Source organism: Neopsephotus bourkii, unplaced genomic scaffold (genome assembly GCF_033783945.1).
Source record: "Neopsephotus bourkii isolate Nb327-2 ecotype Australia unplaced genomic scaffold, CSIRO-AGI_Nbou_v1 NB_1250, whole genome shotgun sequence".
Taxonomy (NCBI): Eukaryota; Metazoa; Chordata; class Aves; order Psittaciformes; family Psittacidae; genus Neopsephotus; species Neopsephotus bourkii.
In genome coordinates this window covers 791,421-814,946 of record NW_026901735.1, presented here as the reverse complement: position 1 = coordinate 814,946, position 23,526 = coordinate 791,421, and the positions used below count along the sequence as shown (strand labels likewise).

Below are 23,526 nucleotides of genomic sequence, written 5' to 3'. Positions count from 1 at the left end.
AGACATTTTTGCCCTTCTTTCTACAGCTGAATTGTTTGATGTGAAATTCTCTTTGTGACTGTTTTCATGCAGTACAGTAAAGAAAGCTGAGAAAGACCTAGATAAGTTGCAGTGACCTCCCCAAGACTGAAGTGGTAAAAATTATGGGCTATGAGAACACATACGTAGTGTTTCATGAAGTTTCTTCTACTTTGCCTGTTCCCTAGAGGGTGAATAAACAAACAAAAAACCCTGAGGCTTGAAGATTAGAACCAAGTGTTTTGAAGTATGTTTTCATGATGGACTCTTTCACCTCTCCTACACAAGCAGGCATTAGTGGAAAAAGAGATGAATGTGAAAGATTTCTGTCAGAAGCCTCTCGATCATGGAAATGCTTTAATTACTTAAACAGTGAATCCATTTTAAAAGTACTCCTATTGCATCATTCTATTAAGTAGACTGAATAAAATTAGAGCTCCAACTATGGAAGTAGCAAGTTAGTTCTTGTGCAGTAGAATGCCAGTTTAGTGTGGCACTGACTTTGCTAAGGATTTGTGCTCTACCACACTTTGTCCCTCCTCATAGTTTTCAACAGCACACTTTCCTGCCTTCCTCTTTTGCTGTATAAAGCTAACAAAGCAAATGGAATTGTGTGGCTGATCCTGCCTTTGTGGCCTGGTGGGCCCCTATATGTACTCTGTGTCTAGCAAACTGTCAAACAAAACAAGCAGTGTTCAGTTTACTTGTTTGTAGGTCCATTAAAAGATGTATTTTTACATTTCTAGGATTTAACTCAGGGCATTAGAAAAATACTTTATTAAAATGTGTTAGTTTCATACGTTATAGAAAAATATCTTTCAGTTTTGTAAGTATGTGATGTTGGATATGTATGTTGGTGCCAGATTAACAATGCATTCCTGGTTAGACTCAGTTTATTTTGTGGGTCTTCTATCTTTAGCTTATTTAAGAAATAGTATTTAGAGTGGGTATTAAAAGTTTTTTAAAGTGTATTTTCTTTCAGTCCCTGAACTCAGTGTGAACCCCTCAGCAAGAGGAGAAAAGCATGAGGCAGACCATTGCTGGCCTCCATCACACTGAGCTGTACTCTTCTAAAATAGAAATTCTTATGCAGACAAGTGTACTCAGGTCTTTTGTTCAGAGACAGTGACCGAAAAGGTAGGTCAGAGTTTTAAATACATCTCTTTAGAGTGTATTCATATCCAGTAAACCAGTGCATCTCTCTTCAGTAGTAGCTAAACAGTAAGGATCTTAAAGTGGAAATTAAAGTATGTATTCCTTCTGTAAAATGCTTTGGGACTGATTAAATAGATGTAAGCACAAAGCAAAGCCCAGTTTCCCCCCAAAGTTTCTAAAACCGGACATATGGGTAAGTTTGGAAGCTGGCTGCAAGATCAGGTAAGTAAAGTAACATTGTAGTTTGGAAGAATATTTCTACTGCAGTCCAATACTTGATCTTTTTCTTTCTCTTTTATGGTTTCTTTTTAGCTCAGGTTTTCACCATCCATTGGAAGTAGAACACTTGTGCTCTGTAATGAGTGTAAATATCTGTTGAAATAGTACTTACACAGCACAGACATGTGCTGAATATGTTTTCCACTAGGTTTCTGTTGCATAACAGAGAAATTGGAACTAAAGAGGGGAAAGTAATTAAATCCCATACACAAACTTCTAAGTGGAAATGAGAATGGAATGTTAAGGAGATGCTGCTTAAGAAAGATGCTTGGGTGTTGCAATGGTGAGAACAGTAAATAATCTATGCTCGTACATCTTTCTTAGGTCAGAGCTTTTCTGTAGAGTCTTTCTCACAGTTTTTGGGTTGCACACAAGTTACAGCTCAAGATTTGCAGTGCAAATCCCGGCATGCTGCAGTACATGTGTGCAGCAGTCAGTGTTCAGAATAGGGACCTACCGTGACCCCCATCAGCCACCCATTGGAAGTCCTACATCAATATGATCTTAGTGTTTTCCTAGCAATCATATTTTCAGCCATGTTCTTGTGGAACAGACTTCCTAAGCATACTTCATTTAAAAAGTAATTTAAACTTCAGTACAGTGCCGTTAACTGACAATATTTTTATTAATGGTACACATGAGTAGAAAATAATTGAACAGTAATGAGGACATTAATATCAGTATTGTGAGCAATATACAGTTTATATTTTAGTAAAGCATGTATCTTCCATCTTTTATAATGTACTTTGCAGAAATACAGAATGTGATTATGCTTTTTTAGTGTGTAGACTTGCAGTTATTGTTGCATTGTTCTGCAGCTTGTCCTCCTATGTTTAATACAGCTGACTATATTCCTATTTGATTTTTTAATCAAAAGGCATAAAAAGCACAATTCTTTATAAAACAAAGTATGAAAATCTCTGTTCTGCTATATTTTACTCAACGGTGCAGTATAAATTTGCTATAGGAGAATGAAGCTTATGATGGAAGAGTAATGTAACTTCTGCACAGCTATAGTAGATGAACATGTCTGATAAGTGTTGAGATCTGCCTCTTTAACCAAGGACTCGAGAGGGAAGCTAAGGGGAAAAAAGTGGCTCACAACTTGTATATTAAAGCTCACATTTAAAACTAGTGACAAAGATTTAAAGGTATTATGAACTCAAGGTTAAAATAGAAGTAAAAAGTCCTATCTTAACCTTATTTCATAATTTAGGTTTCCCTATGTGTTTTTTCATTTCACCTTTTCATGCCCTGCTTTCCCTTTATATACTGTAGGCAACTCTTGGCTAGTTTTTCATTTTCAAGCTGTGTTTCTTGGAGGTACTTGATAATAAATCACAACAGTGTGTTTCTTTCCATTTACTGCATGAAAGAGGGCACATCATTTCTGAGTTGAATGATAAGTCAGGTTGCCACAAATGCTTTGGCATAAGACCTTGACATTCATTCCTTCTCCACAGGTATTTATGTCAGGGAATCTCATCTATTTGAGCACTCATGGAAAGTAAATACAAGATACAAGAAGTGTCCCAGTATGACTAAGGCAAATTCACTGGAAAATAGAAGAAAAAAGGTACAAAGGGAAGATGTGTGGCTACGGAACTAGAACGTGGTTAGTCATTGTAACCTTATAGCTGGATTGAGCTCAGGTATTTTTATTACTTATGCAGAAATCAGTTGCACAGTTGCATGTCTAATCTGACAGTGGGTCACACGTGAGCCTGGCTGGAACAGGTCTGGAACTCTGATCTCCAGATAACCGAGTTAGAGTCATAGGATGGTTTGGGTTGGACAGGACCTTAAGATCATCTAGTTGCAACCCCCTGCCATGGGCAATATGTGTTTTCCTTTGCTGCATGAAATTGTTGCAGTGTTTTGAAGCTGGTGATTACAATATTCTACTCTGAAAGGGATTAAAAGCTATAGCTACAATGAAGATGTATGGGCATTTATGGCCAGTATATAAACAATGTCATTGTTCTAAGCAGTCCCAGATAGTTACAGGGCTGGAAGTTCCAGTGTAAGACAGCAGGGTCCTGATGAGTGTGCCTCTGCAAAGGAAGAGCAGGAGGCACAAAGAATTCAGCAATAGGTTTTACTCATAGTTTCTGTTTGCCCTTTGTTACTCAGGCCCTGAAGTGCAAAGCTTGCAGAGTGGTTTAGAAGTTGCTGCTATCTTCCCCCCTGCAGATGGAATGAAAGCTGTCCAGGGCGGCTTGTTTGTTACAGTTGTGTATTCAGTTTGAAAGCAGAAGGACTTCTAAGGGCAAAGCCTTTGTTTTGTGACTTGACTCAAGGTAGCATTTTCTCTTCCTCTTGTCACCAAAAATGAAAGTATTATGAAACTAGTAGTGTTTGCAGCTATGCCAGGGAAGCTGCATTGCCTTCATGGGATTGCCTATGTGTAACTACTTAAAACTCGCGGTGGGTGTGGAAATAAAAGTGGATGGAATCCCATCTCATTTATGATAGTTACATTAGCTCCACAAGGCTAGCTGGAGTGGGGAATCAGAGAATTCCCTTTCATCACAGAATAGTAGGTAGACACAGAATTCTGTAAATGGTACCCAGGGCATGACTCTGAATTCATATTTTTTTGGATTATATTTATGTTTTAAAGTGACTTTTCCGTCCTTGCAAACAGGTCTTAGAGGTGGACTAATATAAAGTGTGAGGGGACAGATGGTTCAGACACACTAAAGGTGTGTCTTATTTTCCCCATGTTCCTAGAGGAAGGCAACTCTTCTAGATTTTACTTTGTTGATGGTACAGGGGCTATTCTGAAACCATCCAATCCCCTCTTGGCTCAATTTATTTAAAGCTGACTCTACAGGGCTTAGTTCATTCCTTAGGGAAATGCTAAGTGAGAATTGTCAAAGGGAGAGGGTAGTCCATGGAGCACCAGAGAACCAAACAGCCAAAAGACTGGCGTAACTGACTTTCCTTATGACATGTATTTCTGTGTACCTGTCTGTTGTAGCCTCTTCATCCTCCCCTTTTAATTTTCTCTCATTTGGGAGCTTGTAAAAAATCACAATATCAATTGCTGCTTCTTTCCTTTGTTAATTTTAGGTATGTTCAGCTTCACCGTGGTCCCGTCATACTCATGGAAGGACCTAAACCACATTCATTGATGCGTACCAAATTGAATGTGGGTTGAGTCCTGCTGTGATGAGCTATAATCTAATCTGTTCTGCAAATATAGGAGTGATAATTGCTGATTTCAAATTCAGAAAGTATTTCTGAGGAAAAAGGTTTAAAACTATTTTTTCTGCAGAACTTAGCAAAGTTTTCTTCCTTTTATCTGGTGATAAACTGAAGGTACATAAAGAATTACACATTCTGTGATAAGAATCCTATGATTTGTAGTCAATAGAAGAGACATGAAGAAAGAAAAAACATCTTAACATAAAATCTATAGAGGTTATTCCAAACAGAAGGATATTATTGGATAAAGGTGTCGAAGTACTGACAGTGAACACTATGAAAAGGACTCAGAAGCAGGGTATTTGGAGTGGAGAACTCAGACAGCACCATAGGCTAAACTAAAGCCTGAGATGACAGTTTAGGTGAGAGCTGCAGAGTTCTGAAGCTGAAAATGAAAAGCCTGAAGATGTGAAAGATAAAGGAATGACAAAACCAAGTGCCAAGGGCAGGGGGTCTTTAGCAGCTGAATTCCCAAGAAACCAAAGAACACAGGGGGACAAGCAGGAAAAGGGGTAATGTCAAATGTATCGACTGTGGCTTCAGGATCAGAGAGAGTGGAAAAAGGATTCAGGGAGCAACGTGAAAGGCAAGCAGATAGGATTTAGCAATAGCTTAGCTGAAGGAGAAATAGGTTTGAGTGTTCTGGTGATGGAAGAAAGTAAGTTTGACAAAAGGGAGAGAGATCTAACAAACTTGAAACATTTTTTTGTTGTTGTTAGCTGGAGGTGACAAGGCACATGTTCGATTCTACTGCTAAAAATGGGAGCTGGGAGTACAGCCAGGAGAGATTTAGATTACTCAAAGGCAAGAATGACTTCTGGAAATGCTGAGAATAGGTGATGTCGTTTAGGTGAAATAGAGCACACCAAAAGAGCTCCTCTCAAGGCTCTGCAGGGAAAGGAAACTTGTCTTTTATCAGTTTAGTCAATGAGATTAAGTTGGAGGAGGAGGAGTTATTACTTCTTTCTTCCTTGACATTATATAGATTGATAAGTGCAATCATCAAAAAGATTAAAAAGTTATGAAGATTTGGACTGTCAATGTTTTCCCAGTCACCTGGATAAGTCAGATTTCAGGGAAGTGAATGCTGTAGATTCAAAAGGTTTAGAACTAGTCAAGCAACAGGAATTACTTTGCTATACAAAACACTGGAAAAGTTTTGGAGAGACGTTCACAGGAACAGGTTCTGTATGAGGCTGAAAATGAGAGAGAGTCAGTGTGATGAGGGCTGTAGGGTGACTCCACTGTATGTGGGATTCAGGGTAAGCTCAGTATTTCTCAGCATTGTGAACGAGGTTGAGTTTTGATGCCCAGGAGCTGAGGGGACAATAAATTTCCTCTCCCAGAGAGGATGAAAAGTGACTTCTGTGGCTGCTTGTACCTGCCTGAGAGAGCAAGTCTCCAGCCATTGTAGACAAGAAGTCAGACAGTACCATGGCAACTGCTAGGAGACCTGGCAAGTCTGTATCTTTTTGCCTTCCTATGTTAGGTTTTTTTCTATCCCATTGGTCTGAAAGGTTATTTTCTTTTCTTCCACACCTTCTGTAATTGATTGCTTTAATGAAAATATAATGAAAATGAGAAACCTGACATGCAAATTATTAAGACAAAGGTCGGAACACACAGATTAAATACTTGCAAAGGCATCAGGAGGAAAGCTGTCTGGTTTTAATGGGCAGATGAGAAGGCATGTTTCTGTCTTCCATGTGGATATTTCACTATCTAGAAGAAGAATTTAAGCCCAGGAGTAGGAGTTGTTATTACAGATTGATTTAAAGATACAGGTAAAGAAGTACTGAAGGATTATCTGTCTGCTTCATATGTTGGCAGCTTCATATAATACAGTCCAGTAGTTTTTGAAGGCTGCAGTGGAGTCATGTTTGCTTGAAAATATCTTGGAGTTTTTCATGTTGATTGGTAAAGATTTTTGTGCCTAGGTCTTGACTACTTCAGGGGCTTGACATCCATCTTCAGGACCTTGCCTACTTCATAGGAGCATCATTCATAACACCAAAGCAGTCTGAATGACTTCAGTAAAGGACCCCAAAGATATCTAATCCTGATTTAAGAGCTCAAATACCAAAGAACCTACCACAGATCTTTGCAAGGATTAGTTATTTTCTCTTTTTAAAAAGGGAACCTTACTTTCAGCCTTAAATGCAAAGCTTCCACTGTTGAATTGATTAAGGATTGCTTCATAAGACTCTAGCCCTTCAGAGTCAAAACTTGCCCAAGAGTGGATGGATATGAAATTATAGCACACTTGGATGAAGAATCAAGTAGATGGTTATAGAACTGTTTCTTCTTGAGATAGTTTTTAACTGAACTGCATACTGTATATTTAACAGGGAACCTCTACCTATTTCCCTCAGATTTTATGCTTGAGTTCCTTCAATTCTTTGAGGTAGCAAATACTCATCATCATATATGATGATTACATAAATGAAGAGTATGGTAGTACAACCCGAGGATGTGAAAACCTACTGTCTGCCCTTTGTTTTTAATATGCTTCAGGCTTTATAGTGTATCTTATTTTGTGAACTGATGCAAGAATAAATCCTTTGATGACAGAATACCTGCAGGTCACAGTACCAAACTGAATGTGGATTGATCTCACTAATTTGAGAAAGAAAATATGCAGTACAGAAAGTTCTTGGAGCAGCTTTCCAGTTCAAAAACACTCTGTTAAAGCTGGACAGGAAACTATGAGCAGAACTGAGATTTTACACTTCTGCAGCACATCTGAGCAATCAGCCAGACGTCACTGTTTTAATATGCATAAAGTTTTCTATGGTTTAATGAGATCTGGAGCTATTGGCTCTGAAGATTGTTAGTACCCTGGTGAATAGCACTTCAGACTTAAGGCATACAGTGGGAATTTGCTTCCTCTTTCAATCTTCAACTTCTTGGATGGAATATATTGTTTCCCTAAATATAAGCAGCTGCCAAAAATCATTATATATTATAGCACTTCTTTCTTCTATATTTAACTCTGCTCATTAAGTGGATTACATGGTTTCCCTGAGTAATTAACTGCAGATCAAATATTATATTGTAATATTATGTTAAAAACATAAGAAATGACACCTTTTCATCAGCTCTTCTGAAATTCTTTAGGACAGAAGAGCTGCTCTGACGCTGATGTTTTCTTCCAGAAACATCTGGTCAATACAAAAACTGGATCTTTTCCTTAGAGATGTGACAGGAAAGTCAGAAATATCACAGATGAAATGTGCTCTGTTCTTTCCCACTTGAATCCCATATAAAGAAAATTCTTTTTACCTATTTTACCCTTTCAGTCTCTGGGTAATAATGACTTCCTTCAGAGATTTCTGTTGGATATGGGTTATCTGGACACCAGCAAACTTAAATATCAGTAGACCTCAGGGAATAGAGGAAAAATATGTAGATCTAGGTAGGGGCTTATGTATTGATTCAGTTTTATTTGATAACAAAATAACATTTCTATTTATTTCACTAACTACTTAAATCCATCTATGAGAATTACTTAAAACCAGTTCTCCGGCATGTTTTAAAATTTGATCATGTGGACCCAAACATTTCTTCATATGAACTTGCAGAGTCCTAGATCTAAAATGAATCCATTTAACATAAATGACATAACTAAGGTTCTTCCATTAAGACTCTCTATAGGAATAAGAGAGGGATTAGTTGTTCTAGAGATCTGATCCCCACCTAAGACCTGCATTACCCTTGACAGCAGCTCTCTGCCTTTGCTGACCATAAGGCAATGCAGGGCAGCTGCATTCGTGATCTAGGTGCCCCTGTTAATGCCTCAAGTAGGGGGATATAAGCTCAGTGGTCTCATAACCAAAAAGCTCAGTGTAACTTGGTCTTGGTCCTGAATCTTTGGAGTTAAGTAGTAGGCAAATATACAGCATTTCTGAGTTTGATTCAAGTATGATTTCAGTATAAACTGAGTGTATGTTAATAGTTGTCTTAATCTGTACCTGAGACAGATTGCTTTGCAAAATAATGCCACAAACTTCAGTTTATCTGGTTTGAAACCGAGTTATTATGTGATTTCTAAGAGTGGAATTCAGTTTCCCAGCTCTAAGGGTAACTAGAGGTGAGAAGGCAGCTAGTTTACTACTGCATGTATAAGAAAACACTTCCCATTATGCATCTGTGCTGGCTCTGTTCTGCTCAGCTCTGCCCTTTCCTCTTTTGTGCCTTTTTCCATCCTACATGGTGTGATGTAGTGGCAGTCAAACCATTCTGTCACCCGTCCTTGATTCGAGCTACAGCATTTGCTCAGAATAAAGAGCAGGGATCATACTACTCTGATTTACTTGAGCAGCTGCATTAGAGCAAGCCATTATGAAGTCCTTAATTATGGGTATTTATCAAATCAGCCTTAAAACAATACATACTTTTTCCAAATGCCATATTATTATGGTGCCCTATTTTGGCTGTCTTTATGAAATAATAGGAAGTTTTCTTTAAAGTAAGATGGTCTTTCCTCCCACCCCCAAAAGCTGAAACAGTCTTGATAATATTGTACATTTTCATTTTGTTTTATGTGGATTGAAAAGTAGTAAAATGCAGAAAACTCGTGAGGTTCTTCATCTGTAATTTCTTACAAAAGAAAGAAGTGATTATTGCACATGCAGCCCCACTCAGCAGAGATTTATGATGACAAAATAGCCATAGCTTAGTGTGGGAGGTGATAAGTGGCTGACTTTGAGGTCGTATGAAAACAGTTACATATTTCAGCTGTAAAGACTTATCTCTAAAGAACAAGGTCAGGTTAACTCTGCTAGAACCACACAAAGCAGCAACCTGATATGCTTGTTGCAGTAAATTGGTATATAGGGGAGATGCATTACTTTTTGTGAAAACATGCCTTAGTATCCATAAGGATTATCACTTAAATGCATTCCCTGCTCTGCCTAGCTGATGATAGTATTTCCGAAAGTGCTCAGCAAAGTATAAAATGTAATCAATATATATATTTATGTGTGTATGATTTATACTTATGTCTTTTTGAGAGGGCAAACCTTAGGCATAAGAAAGTACTTGCATCTTTGTTACTTTGAAAAGCCTTGCTAACTGTGCTGACCTAGTAAGTCAGGGGTTGTTCCATCTTCTTTTCTGACAGTAGGAATAGAAAGACTCACCTTCTGATTCTGATTTCTTTTCCTACAGCACTGAAGTGGGAAGGAAAAGCAATCCCTTTTATTCTGTCTGGCAGCCTCAGTCCCCCTTTAGTTGGAGAAGTAGAACCTACTTTGATTCCAGATTTGCAGTTTATCTTTTTGCCATATTTCTAGGGTTTATGGTTATTGCAATAGTAGAAATCCTTATCATTTAGATTGGAGTCTTAATTATTCTGGGCACAGTGAAACAAGTACAAGAATTAGCTTCCACTCCAAGAAGCCTCAAAATACAGTCTGTTGTTCTGTGAGCTTATCAGTTCTGTGTCTGTGTTAGCAAATAGTGTTAGCAATAGTGTCTACTGTGTTAGCAGTAGATGTGGATCTGCAGAAACAAACAAGTGGTGTGGTATACTGAAGGTACTCACTGTATGTGTTATGAAGGTGAAGACTCCATGAAAAAAATACCCATTAATGCTTGATGTGCACTTCCAGTTTAGTTTTGCCTTAGTCTAGTTAGTGCACACCAAAAATGGTCCATAATATGAACCACAGCAGGTAAATGGGGATAATCAGATGTGATTTGAAAGTACATTATCGAGCAAAGTTAGCACACTCATGACTTTTTGTGTAAAACGTCCTCTTGTAATAGTGCAAACACCTTACTTGTGTCCAACAAGTTCATATCCTGAGTGCTTAATGAACCCATGTATCTGAATGGAATACACTTGAAACCAAAAGCCTAGTACCTTCCAATGAATCCTAATGACTTGCAAAACACTTAAACGTTCTTTGTGCAGGACAGTGAGGATCTTGAGCAAAACTCAGGAACCACTGTTAGAGCAGAGGGCTGAAACACATTCATATACACACCCAAACCAGTGTTTCCTTTTGTACTGCTCCCTTTTTTCCCCACAGCCCCAAAGAATTCTAACAAGATACTTGAGAGTATCCCTGAAAGCCTCTGTTAGCCAATACATAGCTTAGTGGTTAAAGGCTCAACTTTTTTAACTGGTATATCTTCAGTCTTTTTAACCTAACAGCAGTTGTTAATAAAAGACCTATACTTGAGATGAATAGCAGTATAAAGTAAAACAGAGACATCAAAACAGCCATCTTCAGTTAAACATAAAACTGTGTGTAATCATGTCGGGTAACTAGAATAAACTTGCACAAGAAAATATTTCCAATGCTCCTAATTTCTCCTTTTAGTAATTATTGGATGGTTCAGAAAAACAAGAATAGTATCTTTGTGTAAGATCACTCCTTACTAATGGCAAAATTCCTGAACAAGTCAGCACAGAATGGGTTATGCTGGGGGGTGGAGGAAAATACACAGATAGATTTCTTTGTAAGGAAATAATGCCTTGGCTTTACTGCTATTGTTGTAGCATGATTCAGAATGACTGGCCTGCCTCCTGTTCCTGTGTACCCGTGTGTATTGGTGACATGTGAAAAGCTACAAGATACCTCTAATAAATCACCAGAAAGACTGTTTTGCTAATGTTGCAACAGGAGCTGGATCTAAAAATAAGAGAAGCAGACAGAGCCTCCACTGTTTTGCCCTCTTTGAGGCAATGGTAAGAATTAAAAGTTGGAAAGAGTCAGATGCAGGGTTCACACTGGAAATGACCAAATTTACCCTTCACATGGCTGCAGATATAAGGCCAAAAAGAAGGTAAAATAATGATCATATTTACCAAAATGTTGGATGTTTCTGGGAGCTCTGTGTTTACTACACCACATGGAACTAATGGAACTATTTCAAGACTGTTGGTTTGCAAAATAAGATATTTTCATTTTGCCATCATTCATGTAAACTTGACATTCTACTGATGATGCATTAAGGATAAAATTTGAATGCAGGAACAGAATGATATAGGAAAACTGAAATTGATTATATAAACTACAAAGGGTAAAATATGGTTTCAGCTATTACAAATACAATTTCTTCCGAAGCTCACCATAGTTTAGAAACAAAGTTAAAAGGAAAAAACATACAACATAAGGTACAACACGGCTAATTCCTTAAGTGCAGTATAATCTTGTGAGTTAGGGAAACTTCTAGGTAGTACATTAGCATCAGGGTCAGCATTACTACTATCTCTACCTATCTGCCACTTGCAGAGCGGAGCTCATCACCAGTTCCCACGGGAAGCTTAGTCAGCTCCTCAATAAATTGCAATAGTATGGTTTTAAATTGTACGATAAAACTTAACACCTACTCTCACCGTTAATGTAGGGTACAGTCATTTGTAGAGAAAAAATTATTTGGGGAACTCATAACTCAAATGGCTGAGCAGATTTTGCTTATAACCTTGGTGAAGCAGTACAGGTCTCATGAGCTATGGCTTTGCTGCCTGAGCTTGATTTCTATGAAAACTTAAATGTAGTTCTCTCATGCTTTGCAAGACTAAATGAGGTATACGTATAATCAAAACTGAAGCTATTAAAGCTGCAGAGTTCCACAGTCAGATTCATTTCTTGGCTGAAAGCACGAGTGCACAGTTGAAACTTGAGATGCAAGTCTACAGTGGCACAAAATGCATCGGACTTTATCTGGTGGAAGCTCTGCAAGGTTTTGTCTTAGGATACGCCACTACTCAAAACAGAATGATTTTTGAAGAAGTGTACCCATTTGATCCATTGATATGAAGATTTCATAGGCACACTTGGAATTTCTGATGAAGAATGGGAAGAGAGTTAGTTGACTGGTGATGAAATCCAAGTTCTCTCTCTATGTAAGTCATCTGTTTCATTAAAAAATCAATAAAGCAAACAAAAAACCACATCAAACCCTCAAGTTTTAGGTTGAGTCTAGAATAAAAATGTTCTTTATCTCAAAAATGTTGGCATTATTTCCAGTGTGGGCTACTGAAAACTGGACATAGAACTGGAGGCAATGACTCATAAATGTACATGATCACAGAATTGTGAAGGTTGGGAACCCAAAAATCAAGGCTGTGATGGAAACGGATGTGAAACCCAGGGAACATCATTTTTTGGTGTATTCCAAGTCTTTTGGTAGCTACCACCTGGAATTAAAAACATTAAGGATGATTGTGAGACTAGAAGGATAAGAATTTACAACAGCTCTTGCAGGTACTATAGCAAAGCTCCTTCCACGTACCTAAGGAAATAGTGCTGTACCATGTGTAAAACATTCCTGGAGATAAATTTAATCGATTTTCATTTTATCTATGTAATGAATTCTCTTTTAAGGAAGAAACGGTTCTTCAGAGCCTTTAAAATGGAGGAAGAGGGAAGTTGAATGCATAATTCGTGTATCATTTGCAGTCCATCATCCTGCCGGAGAGGGAAGGTTCAGAAGGAGGAAAAGCCAACAACTGTGCAGTTTAAAAGAAGGTGCTGGGATGTTAAATGAGGAAGAAACAGAACTTCTTTTCCACAGTGTCAACTCTGAAATAATGGTTAAGTATAAAGGAAAAACATGTTGAAGCACTTGAGGGGCTCTTGACCAAGGCAGTGGAAGCTTCATAGTTGAGTGACAGTATCTAAATACAACTGCAACGTGGCACGCTGTTTCTTGCAGAGCTGTAACCAAGTGCCATTCTAACAATTTTTTATTGTACAATGCAGCCTAAATTGTTGCCTAGTACAAAACTCCTTGTTGGTGATGGCATTTTGTTTCTTTTTAATCTTGTCTACTGTAAAACTACAGGAAATGTTGTGAAAGAATTACAGGAAGATAAATGAGTTTTTCAGGTTCTTTGCAGGAGACTGGAGCAGGCTGCCAGGCAGAGGTTTCACAAGAAGCCTTGCTACATGAGATGCTATGGGAGTGTGGAGCAGCTGAGGAGCAGGGAATTGCCACTGTACAAGCTCTGTAGTTCCTGGATGAACAAGACAGATTTGTTGTAGAAACTGAAGTTATGAGCTAATCCAGTTCCTTGATATGTATGATGAAGGAGTGCCACAGAGAAGTGGGAAAGCGCATCCGGTGTTAGAGCTCTGGCAGGATGAACCCAAGAGGAGCAGCTGCCGCAGGTGTCTGATTGTGGGATGCATCACATGAAATGTAGGTGGGTGAAATTGTTTTATGGACAAAAAAGTTGGCACACAGAAAGCAGATTGAGAATATCTGACTTGTAAGAACAAGGGAAGGAGGCGAATGGTGCAGGGCCAACACGTGCTTTCTCTCTACCTGGTGCTATCCAAGTTTGCATCAATTCCTCTGTAGTGGGATGCAGTCACTGGGTAGGTACAAAACTGTGCCAGGTGTGGTATCCCACTCCTTTGGAATGCAAACTTCATGGGGAAGAGCAAACAGAGATGCTGCCAGGGTACTCTGTGGATGCAGTTCAGCCTCAAATAGTTGTTCCTTTTATCTTAAGAATGAAGAAAAAAAAAGGCAAAATGAGTGGAGAGAGAGCCCTCACTTTGGAAAAGAAATTCTTGCTCTATCCAAAGTGTATTTGATATGTGGAGTGGGCAAAGTTGATATGAATCTTGGTTTGATTAGTATGTACATGAGTCATTTATAGACATTTATCTGCTTTTCCCCCAGTGCTTTTGTCCTAAACTTGTTTTGCTCTGCAAAAGTGAGACAGTGATCAGCTACTTGTCTGTTATCCTCTGAGGAAAGAGTTCTGCGGGTGCTGAATTGCGCTCGTAACAGCAGGGAATGATCACCATGATTTCAAGGAGGCTTCAGGTCAATACCCTGCTGAGGAAGAGAAGGAGCAGGTTCTGATCAGAGAAAGATAACTCCTTCAGCCTGAAAGTTAAGCAGGTGCCCTTGAGGGACCACACAGATTTCACATGTTCAATCAGCTCCAGAGATGTGGTAATCACTAGATGGGTCATTTACCTGCTAGTCTGGAGGTAGCAATAACTATTCATTACTGCAGAGCTATCAAAATGATGATTCTAGTTTTTTCCTTCTTTTCATGGGTTTCCTTCCCTTCCCTGAGAATAGAGAGAGCAAAACAGGAAAGCCATTATATTAAATAGCTCTTAAATAAGGTGGAACAATGAGCTTGGTTATAAGTAGTGTTTATAAATGGTACTGGAGAAAAAAAAGAACCCACAGGGGACAGTCTACAGCTATTAACACAAATGATTTCCACTCATGGGTTTGGAAAATTTTTAGTCCAAATTAACCTAAGTTCTTACATTTGAGTGAATAATATCACAAGAGATTGATAGTCACTTTTTGAGCACAGAAGTAAAAGAAGAAAAACGGGCATTCAGATCTGTGTCATCCAATGAAAGGTAGACTCAAGCTGAAGAAATCTGAGAGTTCAAACTGCCTGAGGTGCAGTCAAACAAGTTATTCAAAGCTGTGTGGTTGAAGAGGATAGGTCAAAGAGGCCAGACAGTTGATACCCATTAAAGAGAGATCTGTTCCTGTGTTGATAAGACTAATGTTTGCTTAGGCATTCATCTGGGAAGCAGAAGACTTGTATTCAGTTTCAGTTACTATAAAGACAGACCATGTTCCCTGGACAGTTTGTGGTTTGACTTCTTCTGTGCTTCTTATATGGGAAATTGGTGTCATAGTTCTCTTGTTCAAGGTCATGTGCTGGTAACCAACAGGAAAGATCACTGCCGAGGTGCTCTTAACTCCATGCTCCATCCACTAAGAGATAGCTGAGAGAAACAAGAATGTATGTTTTCTTTCTGCGAGCTTTGCTTATTAAATATGTTCTCACTGAAACCCATTAATCAAAACATAGTTTGATGCATGGTTATTTGCTTGATCCGAAGTTTACCGAAGTCAGCAGAAATATGTCACTGGGGGTTTAATGTCTTCCCTCGCTGTCTTGCTGTGATGCTTTATGGTCAGTGGAGCAGCTGAGGAAAAACGTTGAAGTAAAAGCCCTTAGGATGGGTACTGAGGCAATACGGAGCCAGAAACTCGTAGTTTGAAAGTAGTCATAGCCCTACAGTTAGACAGTGTAAGTACTGTTGCAGGCATGATGGTTCAAAGGTATAAGGGAATTAAGGTTGTTTAACTCAAGTCCTAATCAACTTTAAATCCATTCTTACTTTTATTACATTTATCCCTATAGTCTGAACTGCATAACAGAGTGCCCAAGAAGCTGAACACTCACCCAATATGTCTGTATTTCATCAGGTAAAGCAGTTCAATTTTGAAGATGTACATGCCATTGTTTGGACTTCTGGAATTCTCTGCTTAAGACATAACCTTCATTAGATAACACTGCTTGGATGTGGTTTATTTCCCCACAAAGACTGATTAGAATACCTAGACTACAGTCTGTAGGTAAAGAACAGAAACAGGAGGAGCATGTGGTACAATGAAGGCTTTGTCTGGCCACGGATGGGCAGTGGGCAGTGCCAAACAATAAAGGCTTTGTCTGGCCATGGATGGGCAATGGGCAGTGCAAAAGGCAGCCAGGGAGATAGGTCCTGAAATGGCAGAATTTTGTGTTGATGTGAGTGAGGAGGATTTCAGTTTCTGCCTCTCCTGGAAAAGGTAAAATCTGAGTGTAATCTCCCTTCTCTCCCACTCTTGTTCTGTGATTCACATATCCTGACTTATTTTACTATAAATAAGAGCTACAGCATGAACTTCTCTAGTCATCATTTTGGTGTATTCAGCCTCTTCTCACATCAAATGCTTATTTAGTAAAAACCTGGATCACAATTTGTAATGACCGGCTCAAATGCAGTATGTCCACGGCATGTTTTAAAGGGATTTATTACCATGTACTTGCTTTATCTATCCGCTGATATTTTCCACAGTTATTTTTATGCCTCTAAGACAAACTAACTGATGAACCTGGACTGAAAAGTAGGATTTAGATCTAAAGCGTGGAATTCCTAAAAGGTCTTTAAATTCCACAGCTACGGGACTTTTATGAATGGAAGTAAGGAGAAGCGCACAAGAAGTCTTCAGGTAAGGCACTTGCCATAAGATGTCTACTAAGTGCGAATAAGTCTTGCAAATACTTGCAAATACCTCACTTTGTATTTATTCTACCATCCGTTATGCATTGTCTTATAGACTGTATTTTCTATACCGTATTATTGCATGGTTCAACAAAATATACCGAAAATTGGGAATGAGATTGCATACTTATACTACAACTTGTCCGATTTGTACAGATGAGGGTCTACATGAAATAATGTTATCAGTTTAATCTCTATTACCATACCTATAGTTCATTAACAGTAACGGTTTTGCAATGTAGGTTTTGTACTAGCTAAGTTGCTTAGCAACCTTAACTCCAAGATAATGATGTCTTGCTGCCTGTGATTAAAGGATGTTTTTTCCTGTATTCTGTATTCTGTTGATGATAGATCTACCTTACTTATTTTCTTGTTTGCAAACTCTGTTCCTCATTTTTCATTCCAAATTTAGCAAGGTATATATACATTCCCTGGATAATTTTCTGTTCAAAATTCACCACAGTCACCTACTCAAGCGAATGCAAATGGCACAATAGTATTATGAAAAAACCCACAGTGTACAGGAATGCAAAGAACATAAAATGGAGAAGCAGTCTTTAGAACTACCACTGATAGTGCTGAATAAATCCTTAAAACCTTTTCAGCAGAGGTGCATTCCTAATAACCGTGGCTAATACTCCTGTTCTATGCTTTAATTCCCTTCTTAAGTAAGTAAATAGAAAGCTTTGGAACTTGCCCATATGCGATGCTATACTTTGGAACTGGTCCAGAAAAGTGAAATACTATATTTTAAGTGGTAGCAAATGTCTCTTGATACCATTAGTAGCTGGATCAATTAGTTTAATAGTATTTACGGAAGTGCATTGGATCTCAACACTAACACTATTCTAAGCTAACATCTAAAGGATGGCACACATTAAAATGGATATTGGGTGACATTATCTATTTAATATAATTTCAAATGATTCTGTTAATTCCTGCAGAGCTTATCTCCATGGTTACCGTGACAGGAAATTAAACAAACAGGAAAAAATTGATATTAATCCATCCTGAATAAGACTCCAGTAGAGTCTCACTGAAGTATTGGGTGCCGCACTGAAGAGTGACAGCCCTTTAGCTAATAGGATAACCCATGCCTGCTGGAAGGAGGGGTTCTGTCCCAGGATTTGGTATCTCTGTCATAAATTACTATCCAGATTGTAGGAAGTGCTGGGTTTGGGATGGAGGCCCAGATAGGAGCTACTGTTGTAAACCATCTGCTTACAATAGATTGGAGTTAAATCAATGATACTTCATGGTGTACAGATTTGTAACTGAAGTACTAATAATGGTATGGGTGCAATATAAATGGAAATACGTATATGTGACAGCACCAGAAGTTACAGCAAAGTAGGTGTTTCGAAGCTGGGACTTGTACTGAACTCTGAGGATACTGTACTCTGAGCTACAGTGGAGGAATATGCAGTTTAAATCCTAATGAGAAAGCTTGTGCTCTGATAACAGCACTGATGCTTCTTCAGTGCAAGACTCTCTATCCTAAACCCAGGGGAATGGCATCAAGTTGCAGCATACTACATATGTCAGTCCCTTCCTGTTTTCCCCAATGGGTAAACAAACAGTTCAAATGAGAAAAAGTAAAAGGCAATGCACAGCAAGCTTAGCTAAGGCTTATGGAGCTACTGAAGGCAAAAGCAAAGCACGAGCTGCAAGAATGGGTAAATGGCTTGTCTTTGTGAAATTTCAACTGTCTTCATCCAGAGCAGGGCACAAAGATCAGAGGGCTGGAGCACTTCTGTGAAGACAGGCTGAGGCAGTTGGGGTTGTTCAACCTGGATAAGGCTCTGGGGAGACCTTAGAGCAGCTTCCAGTGCCCAAAGGGGGCCAACAAAAAATCTGGAGAGAGGCTTTGGACAAGGGCCTGTAGAGACAGGACAAGGGGGAGTGACTTTAAACTGACAGAGGGGAGATTGAGACAAGCTCTTAGGCAGAAGCTCTTCCCTGTGAGGGTGCTGGGGCGCTGGCACAGGGTGCCCAGAGAAGCTGTGGCTGCCCCATCCCTGGCAGTGTTCAAGGCCAGGTTGAATGGGGCTTGGAGCAACCAGATTGGGTGGAAGATGAACCCCTTGGCCAGGGGGGTTGGAACCTTTAAGGTCCCTGCTAGCCCAAACCATTTTATGATTCTATGAAAAGATGTGAACAACTCCTGTAATATGGCATTTACCTACTCTTTTGAAGGGTTTCTAATGTATGAAATTGCTTCAGTTCCTAAGGGTTTATTTTTATTTTAACAATTATCATTACTTAGAAATACAGAAATTCTGCTCTAACCAAACACTTGGGGTAGGTTTTTAGTTACTGAACTTGACTGACTTTCACTGCATTGCTGAGTATGTGAGAATGCTATGGCAAACAGGAGGGGAAGGTATGTGTAATATGCAATTATGCTGATGTCTATAGTGAACGTCCTGTTACAGTGGTTTCTTTAGACTGATGATGTAAAATCTCAGCATTTGTGCAGTCAATTCCTGCTGCGTCAGTCTGGTGTTTCTTGAATATTTTTATAAAGTGTACTTTAAAATGACTTCTGTTTTCCCTCAATAGAAGTTGGAAGTTGTCCCATGTAGGATATAGTTGCTCTGCTTAAAGGATTTGTTTCAAATGTCTGCCTTCCAGATGTGTGTTTGAGATTGTGTTTGGTGCATAATTTGAACTGCAAACCCTGTCTGCTCATCCTATTGTTGCCATGGGATCTGAAGCAAATTAAAAAGTAATCTGCACAAGAAAATTCATACAACCAAAACGTAAACCTTGTAAGAGAAACACCAGGCATCACAGGAAGACAATAAGGTCAATTAAAATACCCTCTTGAGTGTGACAGGGAAATTTGCTAAGTGTAGTTCACATTTACTTTACTCTGTATCTTACATCACATAAGCATGCTTATACAAGTAAATCCTTGGCATCTGGAGGTCCCCCTTAACTTGAAACTGGGCATCAATTAAAGCACTTTAGCATATGCTGGACTAAATATTAGTGTGTACGAAACAATACCATGAGGAACATTGAGGAAGCTGTTAACAGACAGAGGCTGAGGATCTCTTCCACTGATAGTTATGAATGAAATTAATAAAACCTGGAGCACCTGATTTCTTTTCCTAATGAGATCCCCATTGGGTAGTTCCCAGTGGTGATGCTGGCTCTGGAGTTGAAGGCACACTAAATGGTACTGAGTTGTAATGGGAAGTAAATCTAGAATGAATCATCAGGAAACAGCAGCTGGGAATAACACAGTATTTTGAAGGAAAGCCCTCTAATCCTTGTAGTTAATGCATATGTAGTCACAAAGGGGTTATACTCAGCCCAAACTTCTTCTAAACTCTATCTGGTATTTAAGAACCAAGCAACTCAGAAAGGTTGCTTGTGATAAGTTAAAATGTTTCCTGGGTTTAAATATAACCAATGTTTTTCCACAGGGAAGCATTTCAACCTTGATAGCATTTAAAGAAAAACCTGTAACTCCAACAGCTGAATGTAGATTTCAGTGGTAGCGTAACATCTGAAGTAAAATAGTCAAAACATCTCTCACATTTATACACTCAGTCAAAATTCAGGTTTAAAACCTTCATGAGGAATCATATTTAATATTTAGTTAAACATTGCCAATTATCTTTGGAACCACAGACTGAAACAGAACTCTAGTACTTGTCACAAAAAGTGACATGGAACAGCCTATTCCAATATGAATGAAGCTCTGAATGTAAGTAATCCCTTTAAAGAATAAAAAGGAAGTACATTAAAAGTTCAGTGGCTCTCATTAAAAATAGCTATTCCCAACACTGATTGGGAAATGTGATCCTCTTAAAATGATCTCAAAGAGGATACTGTCATTTTGATAATTACGTGTGACCCCAATTTATGCTAAGATACATGTAAAAGTAAACTCCATCTTACTGCTACTCAAATATTTATAAGCTTTCCAGCTGAGTAGTGCTAATTAAAGCTTTATACACTTAAAAAGAAAATATGAAATAGTGCTTTTTAGCTTGGCTTTTACAAAATCCTTTCTTTCCCTTAAGCTGTCACACAGCAGCACAGCTGCAGTGGCACTATGTGCACAAAGCCATCATAAGGGAGGAGTAAATTAGGAGCTACTGTTTCCATTGCATTCAGATTTCCTATGGCTGTGGGTTTGTTGGCATTGGTAGACTGTAATTGAGAATTGAGGGGTTCGATTTAATTATTTGATTTGAATGTTTCCCATGGCCTTTAAGAGTAGTTGTAGAGAGTGTAGAACACTGCTGTGAACACCAACAGCTGTTATTGCACTGTCTGCAAGCTGACTACAATACACTTTTTTTTGGCAACAGAGATCTTTCAAGTACTGTTTCTCTTCCCACACTCTCAGAGCAGTAGTTTCAACTCGCTGTGACTATTACTTGGCAACATCAATATTAGCATCAGGTTAGGGTTACTAGAATCATAACACTGAAGGAATAGAAAAGAGGCACTGGAAGCTAACTTTTAGAGATAAAACGATGTCTAGTTCAGGCTTACATAAGGCCTCTGGTGAGGACTCCTAAATCCCTTTGTATTTATTTACTAAAGCCAGAGCTGGGTTTGTGCTGAAAGCTCCAGAAACCTAAAGGAAGGCACCAGGAAAAGGACTAGTAAAATACTGCCCTGTTACAGGTAAACCCAGATCAGTTTCTTCACCCAGATCAACCCTTGTGCAAGGGAAGGATAGCATGGGGTAAGAACAAAAGACCAAGGTAGAGATGATTCTTTCTTTGGGCACCAGTGCACTGTCAACTTCAACGTTATGTGGAACTGTAAGATAGATCTATTTGATGTAAAGGAAATTGTACTCTCAGGGATAAGCAGAAAACCCCATATTTTCCTCTGTTCTACATAAAGTGATTACCAGTAATTCCTCTAGTAGGAAATGTATTGTTTTGAAGTCTGATTTCTGGGTAAAAAGTGGTTTTGAAGACTTTCCATAGAGGTTTTCCTTTAAGGAAAAATGGGGACAGAGTATATACACACGTGTGCATATGCATCTGTGTGTGCTACACAACCACGTTGCACCTTGGTAGTCAGTTGGGCTGTTCTGGGGGACAAATTGGGAAGTGCTCTCTTAAAAAAGAAAAATACATGCCCTGAAATGGGTGGTTTCAAATGTTTGCACTAGCTAAAACAAAACTGCTCAGTGGTGTTTGACTTGCTAAGGGTTACATGAGACAACAGCCCTGCCAAAGTTTAAGTGGAAGGGTATTGTCTGTCTTGGAGGGTGCTACAGCCATGAGTGCTCTCCTTGTAGAGTGCTGTGCATGAGACAACAGCCCTTTATAGGAAGGTGCCTTAGCTACTAAAACCTTTCAGTGCACATTTCTTATGTTCTTACTGAGCATGCTGGATGCTTGTTTTCCCATAATAAAACTGAGTGAGAGTAGGCCACCACAAGTCATTTCTTGAATTGTTTAGTAGATGTCTGGGCTGTGAATGGCTGCTAGAGAAGTAAAAATTGCTGCCTTGTTATGGAGAACACACTTCTCAATCTACTTCCCCATATCTTTACCTTCTGAGATTTCCAGCTATTTTTATGTGTGTTTTTAAGGATTAGAAGTTAACATTATCTTGCATATTTCTTCCTTTGCTTTTGTTATGCTAAAACCTACGACTACTTTATATCAAAGATTAAAATCCTAGAACACTGGGTTGGAAGGGACCTTGAGGATCATCCAGTCCAACTCTTCTAGGCAAAGCATGACCTGCCCAGCCAAATGTTACAAGTGTCTTTATAGTACTTTTAAGGTGTCCTTGTAGTACTTATAAAATTTATTACAGCTAAATGTAATATTTTATTCAGGTATTGCTGTGCGTGTTTTTGGCTAAGCCACATTTTAATTGAATGTCACCATTTTTTAAAAGCTTTATTTCAATACATAATGTCTTTGACACATGTAATATCTTATTTTTATGGAGCTATTTAACTTGTAATAGTAATGCATTGATACGATACAAATTAATAGCAGTATTTATAATTTAGACAATCACATTAATATAACTGCACTGTTACATTATCTTATTGCAATAATGTTGTAAAATGGTACCTCTTATTATCACATTTACTCTGCAGTTTATACAACGTTTGACATTTCACAATGGTCAATGGACATTTGACAATGGTCAAACAGATAAGACCACTGCCCAGTGTTCACCAGATCATGTGTACTTGAAGACAGTGGTGAGTGCTGTCAGGGGTGGTCTGGATCTCTTCCAGTTCCCATGTTTTTACCTTCACCTCCCACCCTTACCTTTACTTTTTAATCTTCCTCTCTATCTCTTCTGTTTTCAGTCATTATCTGTTCCTTCCTGCGTTGCTTAGGGAGGACACTTCAGCCTTGGGAGCAGGCTTCTGTTTGCCCTGAACAGGAGACCAAAGGAACACTGGCCAAAAAAGAATGTATCTGAAAGACTAAAAAACAGGGTAAGTACATGGGATACTTTCTACCCTCTATCTACTGAGTAGCCCAGAGACTTCTTGACCTAGATACAGTTCCTGAGTATTAAGTAGCCCCCAGTGGTTTTATTTTCTATGACGTTGTCCCGTCTCCCCTAGTGCTCCTGCAAGCTTTTGGCACTCACCATACATTTTGGCAAGTGGTTCTTTAAATCTAGTCTGTGCTAAATGAACAAAACTCTTTCATTTGTTTCCAGCATAGCTCCCAATAGTTTAATTTGATCCCCCATGGTTTCTGTTTTGGAAGAGGTGATGAATATTTGGTCTCTGTCCAACTTCTCTGTACCACTCATGATTTTGCAGATCTTTGTCATGCCCTTTTTTAGT

At 38.8% G+C, this 23,526-nt stretch overlaps 1 long non-coding RNA gene across 1 annotated transcript; it reads left to right on the top strand.

Annotated features, from left to right (window-relative positions):
* The first annotated feature begins 2,335 nt into the window (after positions 1-2,335).
* LOC133218479 (uncharacterized) lies at positions 2,336-12,143 on the top strand. The gene is made up of 3 exons (XR_009727169.1): positions 2,336-3,752; positions 7,962-8,077; positions 11,171-12,143. It is a non-coding gene; the product is annotated as an uncharacterized LOC133218479 (long non-coding RNA).
* The last annotated feature ends 11,383 nt before the right edge of the window (positions 12,144-23,526 follow it).